The 12,064-nt window shown below is 36.1% G+C and overlaps 1 protein-coding gene across 1 annotated transcript in view; it reads right to left on the bottom strand.

Annotated features, from left to right (window-relative positions):
- The window catches only part of SORBS2 (sorbin and SH3 domain containing 2), a 155,491-nt gene that overhangs the window by 130,307 nt on the left and 13,120 nt on the right, over positions 1-12,064 (bottom strand). Inside the window, exon 2 of the mRNA XM_050710210.1 lies at positions 5,209-5,335. The gene's annotated coding sequence lies outside the window, so the exon portion shown is untranslated. The remainder of the gene's footprint in view (positions 1-5,208; positions 5,336-12,064) is intronic.

Here is a 12,064-nt window from a genome sequence, read left to right as displayed (position 1 = left end):
GATTACATGGTACACTTGCTCAATTTTAGTAAAGCATCTTTCATTTCATGCAAAGATTGCTGTAAAATGCTCTGTGTGGATGTATTACTGTTAGCTACTCCAAGAGATATCAGTATGAAGTGATGATCTAGCTTTAAATATTCAGTTCTTACCCTGTAGGTAGGCTTCTAGGAATCTGCCTGCAGATGATTAAAAAAAAAAAAAAAAAAAAAGGCTTCTCAAAAACTTTCAACATTAGCTTAATGCTGCTTCCAGAAATTTAAGGCCAGTTTTAACCACTGTTTCTGACAGAGGCAGCAGTCTTTGAGTACATAAGAATGTTCCAGATTCTCAGACACATTATTGCTAAGTTTGGTGTTTGTTTTTTTTTTTTTAAACACACTCATTTCATCTCCTTGTTTTAAAACAAAAGTCTTAAAGCTTTACTCTCATATTTGAGCTGTTAAAGAGTTAAACGGTAAGAGCTGTAATATTCCAAAAAATCAGCCTCCTCTTCGACACTGGAAAGCTTTATTCTGTGCAGGGCCCGAATGGGAAGTAGAAACCAAAATGGGACTTTACACCATTTGGAGAGCCAATGGAGCTCTGAGAGTGAGTTGGCACTGCCTATATTCCACAACCACTATGGAAAGATCAACTAGCTAATTCTATATATCAAAGACTATAAAAAATATTGAAAAAAGTCCTCCTACTGGTAGGAACTCACCTTGACTGCACTGAAAGACTGTTATCTACAGAGAGGAACTAGCTCTCCAAATTAGCTGTTCTTCAGGTAAATCCCCTCACAAGAGCAACATGGCTTATCTTCTTTTTCTTGCCTCCTCTGCTTCCTTTTCTCCCAGGGAGCAAATAAGATAGGAAGCCTATTATCTCTGCTATTCTCTCTTCTACTTCCTTTGATTTTTAACTCTCCAACCTGCAGAGAAGAGATCTGCTGCTTTCCCGAAGATCCAATGACAGAGTTTTAGGGCCACGCATAACTGAGAGGCGAGGTGCTGCAGGATGCAGCAGAACTGTTATCTTAGACCTATTGAGAAGAATCATACAAGCACAGGAGTCCTATACATGTGTTCCTCATGGAGCACTTCCAAAGCAGAGGCTTCTTGTACGCTAACTTGCAGATTTCACTTTCAGCTTCACAGGGACGGAGCCACTACTACCTTTGTCACTTTTTAAAAAAAATTATTATTATGATTTGCACAGATTAGGTAAGACACGCATGTTAAGAGTTTTCTTTACAACTGGTTAGTTATTTTTTTTTCCAGTAAGATTTTTATTTTTTTTAGAAGCAGCATTTCTACTAAATGATTTTTAATGGGGAAGAAAAAACCTTTCTATGGAACAAGTGATTAGCAATCTCAAATGTCGAAGCAGCCTAAGTGCTCAAGTTGCCTCCAGTAATAAAGACGACATAGCCTTCTAAACAGCATTAAACATTTAGGGACGTAAGCCACTAATGAAACGTACTAATTCTTAAGCCACTAATATACAGAGACAAATGCAGCCTTACACACAAACATAAGCAGGTAATGTCTTATGTGAGCCACTATGAAAACAGATTAAAGCATACTTATTAGACGTATGGTTAAGTGCTTACTTAGGAACCGACAGTGTATAAGCACAGTTTTCTCTTTGTAGTACAAGTGCACAGGTGGCCAAACAATGATATTCTCTCCTATGTACCATGCAACTCCACTATTACCAAATCAATACTTTTCAAACTCAAACACAAATTAGTCAAATAAAACTGAAAGCTTGAGGCAGAACTGAAAATTAAACAACTCCTGTGTGGTTTATATGCAAAAAAAAAATCTTTTTCACTGACAACTACTTTTCTTTTTAAGATTAAAAATGGATACTTGAGGTTGCAAAATCTAAAAAATGTTCATCTCAAAAGGCCATTTTTTTTAGAAAGGTTAAGCTTGTTAAAGTTAAAATTAGTAAAGTTAAAATTAGTAACCCTGACACAAGATGCTTATTGCTACATTTAATTATTAGGAAGTGATTAATTTTACCATCTTCCCCAACCCACAGGTCAATAATGATAAAGCAAAGGCTACTGTGATAATCCGGAATCCTGCTGCTTCCTAGTTCACTTAGATCTATAAAAAGGTTAGAGCACAGCCTAAGCAAATAAAGAGGAATTGCCACATTATTATTAGTGTTTTTTTTTTTTTTTCTGCAGACAGGAAACAACCAATGTGCCAGGATGCCACCAAAATCACACCCCTCTATAACAACTAATTAGACACAGAATCACATCGTAAACCTTTACCAGAGTTATCTATTGCCATCTCAGAACAGTACAAGGCTGCGTAAGTCCAGTGCAGAAACAACTCCTGGTTTTCACACCAGCACATGCATGCTCTCAAGTGCATCCATATCGATGTATCTCCAATCAGAGGCAATACAAGGATGAGGCATTTGCATGATGGCCCTTTCATTCAGATTGCTTTCCTCTATCACCAAATCTTGCTCTCCAGTTTTCAGAACACCTTCTCCAGCATTGTTACATATTAAATCTATGCAGTTTGAACTTACATCACTTTGAAATTATGCTCGTGGATCAGAACCTGCGTAGATCAGACGCCCTAAAACCCTATCGTCATTAATAAATGAACTGAATGTAGACCACTCAATGGAACTGACATTTACACATTATGAATAAACAGTATATTAATTTAAGATCTTTATCAACAAGACAGACAAGCTATCGAGATCTACTGTTTCTTAAAGTAACAGCTCAGTAAAATTGTGCATTGTTAGGAAAACTTTTATACTGGCAAGAAGGAAACATTTTCTGAGACATTCTTTGATCAAATAAGTACACCATAAAAAGCTTATACATACATTTACCTCCCATCCCTCTATTTAAGCTTACAAAAACAAAAAGGAGAGAGCACATTTATTTATGTAACCTAAATTGTTCCAAGCGAGCCCTTATTCTTCATACAGAAAGAACTACAAATAACAGTGCTAGGCCACTCCAGATTTAAAGGGTTCCTTGGGAACATATCATTAAATAAACTTTTCTATTTGCATTTTTTTAATGTATTTGACACCACCTTTGGGAAGTGAACAAAGACACACTGTTCAAAGCAGAAACTTGCACAAAATGTTACTGTTTGCTCCCTATGAAAGCAGAGGTATACTTGCACAAAGAAAGAAATTCCACCACTCTCTTGAGACTTCCTCTCTTTAGTTGGAATTTAGTGCCAAGTTCCTCAACTAAAATTTGGGTTGTGTCAGCATGTCTGCTACAAGCTCTTGTAGGTCAATTCTGTTACTCAGTCAAAAATAAAATGCCAAACAAAAACGCAGTCTTATACAGTAACTTTAAAGTTACATGAATTAAAAAATGACCATTCATTGAAAACCTTGGGCCCTTAATTAATATAATTTAAGCACTGTTTTTAATTGAAAATATTAATTAAATATTTTGTCTATTATGCAGCCTAATTTCTAGTAAGTTCTCCTCCAACTATGTCTTTTGGACTTGTTAAGCTGTCTCAAATTTCTACTTTGCTCCCCTAATACAAATATGCACTCAGTTGGTAACTACAGTATGGCCTCTGAAGTGTTTTAAGTTCCTTTGGAAGATTCAGATTATTCTTAAGAAGTCTCGGTTGATAAATTATTTTTTATAGAAAAAACGTCCATGTAAGACTAGTTCACTAGAGTGTGGTGAAAAGAGCTTAGGAAACACAAGGACAGGGTGATTGATCTGCAGGGCCAGGAAGCAGTTTCATGTGTGAGAGCAAGACAGGACCAGAGAAGATCTTAGAACAGAAGAAATATGGGTTAATTAAAAATGAGAGGGAAAAGGAGAGGAAGTGCCTCATTTGACGCAGAAAGTGTGCTTGGTACCAAAAGTCCTGTGGTTTCAGGTGAACACCTACATAACACTATCAGTATCTGCTACTCTAAGGAAGAGCAAGCAGAATTAGATCCCTGATTCTCATATCAGAATAAAACACTACTGTAATGAACTAAACCAGACTTGCTTTTACTATTTCTGAAAAATTGTTAAAGTTCCTGATTTTTACACAAAATTCTATATTTTTAACAAAATTATATGTTACATAAAGTGTGCATGTAGACTTCAATTTTTATGTAAAAGCATTGACGTATATTCCCCCTCCCCCCCCCCCCTCCCCCCATGTAAATATAATGCAGAACTACTGCTTGGCAATAAACGTAGAACTGCTTTTATATAAGACTTGGCTTTCAGTATGTTTTTGAAATGAACTAACTTTAGGGCTATAGCAAAGCCTGACCAACGAACTATGCAGAACTAGGACATGCAGTAAGTACACAATAATTGTGGTAAACCAAAGGGCTAGTATGCACGATTAGATTGACTAGATATATACAGGCTGCCCTTTAATGCTAGCCAACTGCTTAAATCCACAGCACTGAGCAAAAATTTTTTGCTCTCCAAAGATTGTCTTCACTTGAATCACAGTAAAGAATAAAAATAGAAGGTAGACTACAAAACCAACTTTCTTTTTTTTGGGTTGTACTCGGATAAAATTCCATAATCTAGGAAAAAAAAATATTTCAAGCAGTAGAGGCAAAAACTCAAGAAACTCTAAGCCTCAAATATCTTGAACTGTTACAGAATTATATTATCAAATGAATGACTGACATGCATGCTTACCATCCTATGACATAGGTCCATATTACCAAAAAAAATATGCTGTTGCAACAATAACATGAAGCTATTTTATCTACACAAGATGAAACCTGCAAGCTATAAGACATGAATGAATCGCTGGCAAAGTTTCTTTCTGAACTCTGAATTGACGCTGAATATACATTGTAATAAAGAGTCTGAAGCTAATTCACAAAATACAGAACATCCAAGCAGGTAAGTAATTTCAAGAAAGAACAATTACCAGTTTTGCTTTAAACATTTAATGATTTCATTATAGCAAACTGAGAACAAACTACCAGCTAAAGAATTACAAACCCACTTACCCCAAAGCATCCTACAGAATCATAAGGTAGTGTTTTGAAGTTTGCAAAAGCAGCACAGTAATGCCTTTGTAGATGTTGTTATAATTCTATACGTATATTTTATACATATAGTATGCAGCAGAACTACTAGCAAACAGAAGTTGTTTTCTCTGAACACTAATTAAAACTCAAGAATGCAAGTCATAAGGGCAGGAAGAAAGACAAACCCTTAAGAAAAATATGACTTACCAGACAGGCAAGTTTAGCTGTGTCTCTAGTGCGGAGGAAGTAAGGACTTTCTGTATACGTAGATCTTGTTTATTTAGCCCTTTATGAAGAAGATTTCTCTCAAGAAATTAAACTCACATGCAAGAGTCTGCAAAAGAAAGAGAAAGAAACCGAGCTGCTGGCAGATGTTTCTGTTCAAAGCACATTTGAGCTATTTTCAGCAGCAATGGGCTTGCCTACAATCAAAATGAAAATGCAATACAGAAGAAATGAAGAACCAGTCTACCAACCCAAGCAAAATAAATACATAAGCAGAATCAGGAAATCCATAGGGGAAAAAACAAACAAACAAATGAACATACCACCAACCCTTTATTCATTGTCCAAATTTTTATTTAAAGAAACAGAAAGAATAGGGAACAAGTTTGTGGATGACAAAGGAAAATTCTGTTAAAAGCAGAGATGAGGCCTTGAAGGCTATTACCTGTAGCTCAGGAAATGAATGACCACGCGTATTTTTTTTTATGTGAAAAATACATCTTGAGAGTAGTCATCTCTAAAGATGCTTTGCCTTCTTTACAGAGAGTCTCATTAGAGATGGATGGACTTCTATTTGCATTTAAGTGCATCATATCTGGCTGGCATATACCTGCAGATGAATCAGTTTACTAAGCTTGAAGCCAGTGGTTTGTTTCTAGTTTGTGTCCCAAGTTTCCAGTTTCAGCATCAGTGCTATTTTGGAAACTTAGTGACATGAAGCTGCTGGCACTCCATTTTTTTCTACCATGGGCCATTCAGTGACATGGCAAAGATCTCCTCGTCCCCTTCTTCTGCATTCCCAACCAACCAGCTTAACTTCCCAGCACACAAAAATACCAGGAAAACATAAAGTATCAAAACAAATTAATGATGATGGGAAAAGATTGTGGAAGATCTTTTTAAAGCGCTATCACGAAAAAGCTCATTACTTTCATTCAAGGAAAAGTTAGCAGATTTGAAGTTATTCTCTACTCAAAACCTAAAGCAAGCTGGTGTGGTAAAAATGTTATATTTCAATATATATTGGATTTTCAGTCATGTTCTACTTAGCTAAATAGACTCATTTGAAAACACTTTTGAAGTCATGGGTCACCTTAATGTCTAGTTTATTTCTGAGCAGTAACTGTTTGAAAGGTATACAGAAATCTGAAAGAGGATGCCAAACACAGGCTACTTAGTAAGCTATTCACGTGGTAAAGCAACACTCATTGCTAAAAATAAGGAAAACTAAGTATATTTGTACCTCAAGACTCATATAAAAAAATCAGTAACTATAATGCACTTATAAGAATAATGAAAAAGCTACCAAGTGTGAAAATAAAGCATAAATTCTTTTTGGATTAGCACAAGAAAATCCCTTCCATTTGATCCCAACCATTTTTAGTGTTGTAGTTAAAGCAGCTACAATGAAAAAATACAACCCACAAATACTAAATACCAACCTGTCAAATTAATCATTGTTGCTGTTTTTTTCCAAATGGCTAGTTTAGTGCTCTTATTTTACCACAAAACTAATTCACAGAAGTTAAAAAGCTCAGTTTATATTTAGCTTGAGCTCCATGAACAAAGAGATTTAAGGAATCCAACAGCTTCAATTTTAGACAACATATGATTGTGTGAATTATAGCCGGCTAGAGAGCTATAATGAACAGGTTGAACATGCAGTGCAGTTTAAATAAATACAAGACCTGTACATACCAAAACACTAGTGTCAGATGCTACATAACCTTACTATCCATAGTGCTTTTGTCTGATGGTTACAGGCCAAGCCACCAAACTCTTTTATGTCAAATGTTAATACTACGCAAATATGAAAATAGAAGTATGTTAAAATCACTGTTACCAATACCAATTCAGTACCAAAGTAATGCAATACACGTCTTGGAGTGCAGTATTTCTTTCCTGAAGCATCTTCTCAGGAAGATGATTTACTATTAATATGTAACCCATTCTGGCACCTTATTTCTTCATACACCCTCTGCAACTGGTTTTGCGTGAATGATTTACCTGTTAGCATTTATTTAGCATGACAAAAAGACTGTTTCAGTATATACTGATATTTGCTATAAATACTAGATATAAGTCAATTAATCATTATCTACAAGAAACACTAGATGCCGTAAATACAATATATATCATCTGGCTCTCAAAGAAATCTAATTATCTGTTCATTATTAGTAAACAGACTTGTCACTATTATCCAGATTATTACCTCATGCTTTTCAAAGGATGACAATAATCATAATTCCCATTTCATGGCTATCAGCAACACCAATTTCAAGCACAACATTTCTTTAGTGTCACCCTGTCGTACAATTTAATTGATGGTGAACAGTCAACCATGAGCAAGAAGTGTACAGCACACACTGCTGATGTAGGCATTTGGTTCAAGTCCCCACAGGCTTCATGTCCACACACTACTGGTCAGAGTTCTGACAAACCAGAAGAATCATGATAGATGAGAGATGGAAAATTGTTCAACATGCTGATAGACAGAAAAGCTGCCTAACTTCTCCACTGCAGAGAAATACAGGAAATCTTGACTTTCACTGGGTTCCTAGATCTAACCTAAACACAACTGAGTCACTGAAACTTCACATGCAATGGCTGAAGAATTCTTCTTTTGTGAAGTCAAATGATGTGTGTTTCAAACTATGCAGGTGAATTTGTACACCATACAACCAGGTGTAATTACTTTGTTATATTATTCTATACATGTCTTAATTACTTTATCATATTATTCTATATATGCTCTTACTCAGATTTTGTAATAGTAGTGGAGTACCTTCTAGTAACATAATAATGTGCCTAAGTGAATTCCATGCTACCTGCCTCAAGAAGAAACACAAAGAGTATGTATATGTTCTCTACACATTGAAAAAGGCAGGCCACCTATTGAAAAATAAACTGATGCAAGCTTTCAGGACATAGGATTCAGTATTTCAAGAAAGAATGTAAGCATCCAAGTTACTGTCATAGCTACACCTGGAACTTTTTCCTAACCATAAGGAAACTAAAAGTTGCCTCAATCAACTATCAATAGTGACAATATTAAAATACTACATTTTTTCCCAGCATGGCTACAAACAACAGACTCCGAGAAAAGATGCATGTCCCTCCCATAACCCATTTTGAGTCTGGTGCTTAAGCAGCCGTCAGATCACTATTTTTCTATGAAGAGACATTTTGTAAAGAATAGCGAGACTAACGTTTATTAAGAACTCGACAATTTGAGCAATGCATGTTTCAAAGAATTCAAGTTACTGGTTTACTGAAGCAGTCTTGCTCTTATCTACTTATCTGTGGCAGTGCACATGATAATAGTATCTTTATTCAAGACACTTAGAGAAGTGGGAAATTACCTACATCCCTCATGGAAGATGAATTGTAACCTACAGAAGTGACACTCACAGCACGTATCAATACCTTATGGCTTCATAACTCCAGTACTAAAGATCTGGTTAGAGAACTCTCATCTTTCAAAAAACTTTCAAAACAGTAAAGTTTGTTGAAGTCCATACATGGAATTTGCTTTTTTAATTTATTTTTCTATTACTTCATTAGCACATTAGTTTTTCTGTACACACAATTCTATTCTCCAGTATCTGAGCATATCTCAAAATAGCTCTTTACATTCAGAAAGAAGAACGGTGTTCCACCTCACCCAAAGTCTTTGCCATCATCTCCTTCAAAAAATTAATGGTACATGGCCCACCTTGCTAATATCATTAGGTAATAACAAAGTTACTAATATTTTCTCTCCAGGTTTACTATAGGAGTGTTTCATCCACATATACCTTATTAGAAAAACTTTGAAATTGGGAAGGAAGAACAAAAAGAGTAAACGTGGAATTTTATTTTTATTATTATTTTTATTGTTTGGCTCATGATCCTTGGAAAGCACTCAGGACGCTGTCAAGAGTTATCAGCTAATCTCTGAACCAGCAAACGAAGAGAACTTCTGAATATATTTTTTTACAGAAGTGTTTTGCTGATAACATTCAGACATTTGAGAGACATGGATCAAGAGATGAAGGATCATGCTCTCACTTCATTAATACCAACTGAAGTTTATGCAAAATGGCAGGCGTTTCATGAAGAGCTGCCTGTTCTGTTTTCTCTATAACAAAAGATCTGTGCTCTATTTAAAAGGCGCCATCTCTCTTTAGCCATATTCTGTTCTCATTTTCATCTTTGGAATTTGTTAAGCCTGTTGTCCCCCTTGCCCCCCATGATTACGATAAAAATATTGACTGATGATTGAAAAGATTATCCAAGAACAAAGCCCCTAGAGAGATTTTTGTGAAAGATCTCTTGTAAATAAGCAATTCTGTTATCACAGTAAACTGAGTTTGCTTTGCATCTTAAAATCTGCTTTTCAGGAATCTTGGTATTTCTGAGAAATTCCACAAGGCTACAAAGTATCACCTACTATCTTCATGGTTAGATACTTCCGAAGATGCAAAAGGCTTTTACATAGAATCAGCATCTATGGATTTGAAATTTTTTTTTACAGTTCTTTGAGATTGAATACATCAATTTATTAAAGTAAAAAGCACCCTCGGATACTTATCAAGACAATATTCTGGACAATTAACCGGTTCTCTGAACAGAAGCTGGAAAGAGGACTAGTACCAGATCTTCTGCCAGTTATCTTTGGCAAAACCTGACTGAATTTCACTGATGTCATAGATTTAGCTTTTAATATCTAAGGACTCAACTATGTTTGTCACTGAAAAGGTTGCAATTTTTTACTAATACAGCACCATATAATATAGAATCCCTTAAGAATTAAAATAGCTTTAACTGCACACCAAATAAATACAACATAATGAGAGACTTCAGGTGAAGTAAAATCTCAAGTGCATTAAAAAAAACAACAACAACAAAAAACCACAACTATTAAAAACATATTATCTAAAGATTTAGAGCCTCTTCTTGGTCACCTGTTGTAACCAATTTCAATACTTACGCCAGTTCCACATAACTGGCAGCAAACTATATTACTGTTCTCCCAATGAAGTGGAGAACACTATAGTCACTGCAGCTATCACAAACTAGACCAGCAGAATGATATGCCTGCTAAGAGCATTATTTCACTTGCAGAACTAACTTCCTCTGTTCCAAGGGTAAACAGTCGAAAATGTATGGGGAAATAAAGACGAAAAGGCCTTTTTCAGGAAATAGAGAACAGAAGCCTATTGTTTATCTCACTCTCAATATACACCACTAGTACATTGTTTCAAGAACTTCGTACAAGGTCGTTCGTCTTTCAGACTCATTTGCTTTTGGAATGAGTTCAACTACTGTACATGTTTGTGTTTGCTGTGGGGAAGGTAGCAGTTCAACTATAAAGCCTAAGCCCCAGACATGTGAACAAGCAAGAACCTTAAACCTGAAAAGCTCACTATGACTTATAAACTCAAATGACTAGGTTTGTTGAACTTGGTACTCAAAAGGATTTTTGAGCCCAAATCCAACATTACAAACTTTAAAAACCTCATTTAGCTATATACAACTGCCAAACCATTGATATATCTTTTAACAGTAGAATTCCCATGCCCCTGTAACTCTTCTGCTAGACCAACAAACCAGTATCTCACCTTGATGAAACCACAACTGTCATGTACAAACTTGGATTTTATCAACCTTGCATCTGAAGGACAGACATCTACAAAACGTTCAAGATATTTTCAATTTTCATAAAAACAGTGGAAGACAGTGTTACCCTACCACTTTTTTCTTTCTTCCTTTCTTTCAAAATACTGCTGATAGTCATTAAAACATCTGTCACAGATCCTGAAAATCTGCATTAAACTTCTAGGAGGATTTCAGTCACATCTCCCACTTTGCTTACACAGAATACTAAGCATCAAGCTACAGTCCAGTCTTTTGAGGACACTGGCCCATCACCAGGTTTCTCTTCTGTGGCACTAAGGCACAGTTGCACTAAGGGACATAGTCTATTGACTCTATAGGTCAGGTTGTGGTTGGACTTGATGAACTTGAAGGTCTTTTCCAACCTAAATGATTCAGTGATTCTTTCTTTCCTAGAGCAATTAGAGACCTTGTGTGGTTCACATAACAAGATCCAGACTCTCTTTAGCTTAAAGACAATTTATCTGGGAGAAATGAAAGTTCGAATGCCAACCTCTCCTCCAGTCATGCTGAAATATTAAAACCGGAACAATAAAAGCCTTAGTTGGCCATGGACAGCAACACAACCCCTTCTCAATGGAGCATTGCTATCACCAGGTTATGAGGTGACACATGCTCCTGTGCATGGCTGCCCCTCACAGTCTCATGCCAGCTGGTCCACACAAAGCAAAAGAAATTCACAGAAGACACACAAGTCCCAGTTCCCTCCTTTTACTTCAAAGCATTATGCCACAGAGCTCCACATGGCCTAATGTCATTCTGTTCTTTCTTAAACAGCCAGATAATGGCCAGGCCAGCATTACACCTCCGCACTGTGTACTGAGTTTCTATTCCAATTACCATGACTAAATCCACCAAGGAATTAGGCTTCTCAATAATTAACACAATGGTGTTCAGATAATTTGCTAAGCTGCCAATTTTGTAAAGAAAAAATAAGGGACCTACATTACAAATGGTCTTTAATCTTACCAATAAAGCAATTCTAACATTTTCTACTACTCATAGCATAGAGGATAAGGGAAAGCAGACCTACCACAACTGAAGCTTTCAGGCTCTGAATCCCAGGGAGAAGGGAAAGATGCTTGTCAAATCAACACAGCACAAAACCTCCCATTAGAAATCAATCAAACAACAGTGGTGAGAACCATCTTTCCATAAATATCCCTTTAGTCAGCTTATC

This window comes from Cygnus atratus, chromosome 4 (assembly GCF_013377495.2).
Source record: "Cygnus atratus isolate AKBS03 ecotype Queensland, Australia chromosome 4, CAtr_DNAZoo_HiC_assembly, whole genome shotgun sequence".
Lineage (NCBI taxonomy): Eukaryota > Metazoa > Chordata > Aves > Anseriformes > Anatidae > Cygnus > Cygnus atratus.
This window is presented reverse-complemented; position numbering and strand designations above follow the sequence as displayed.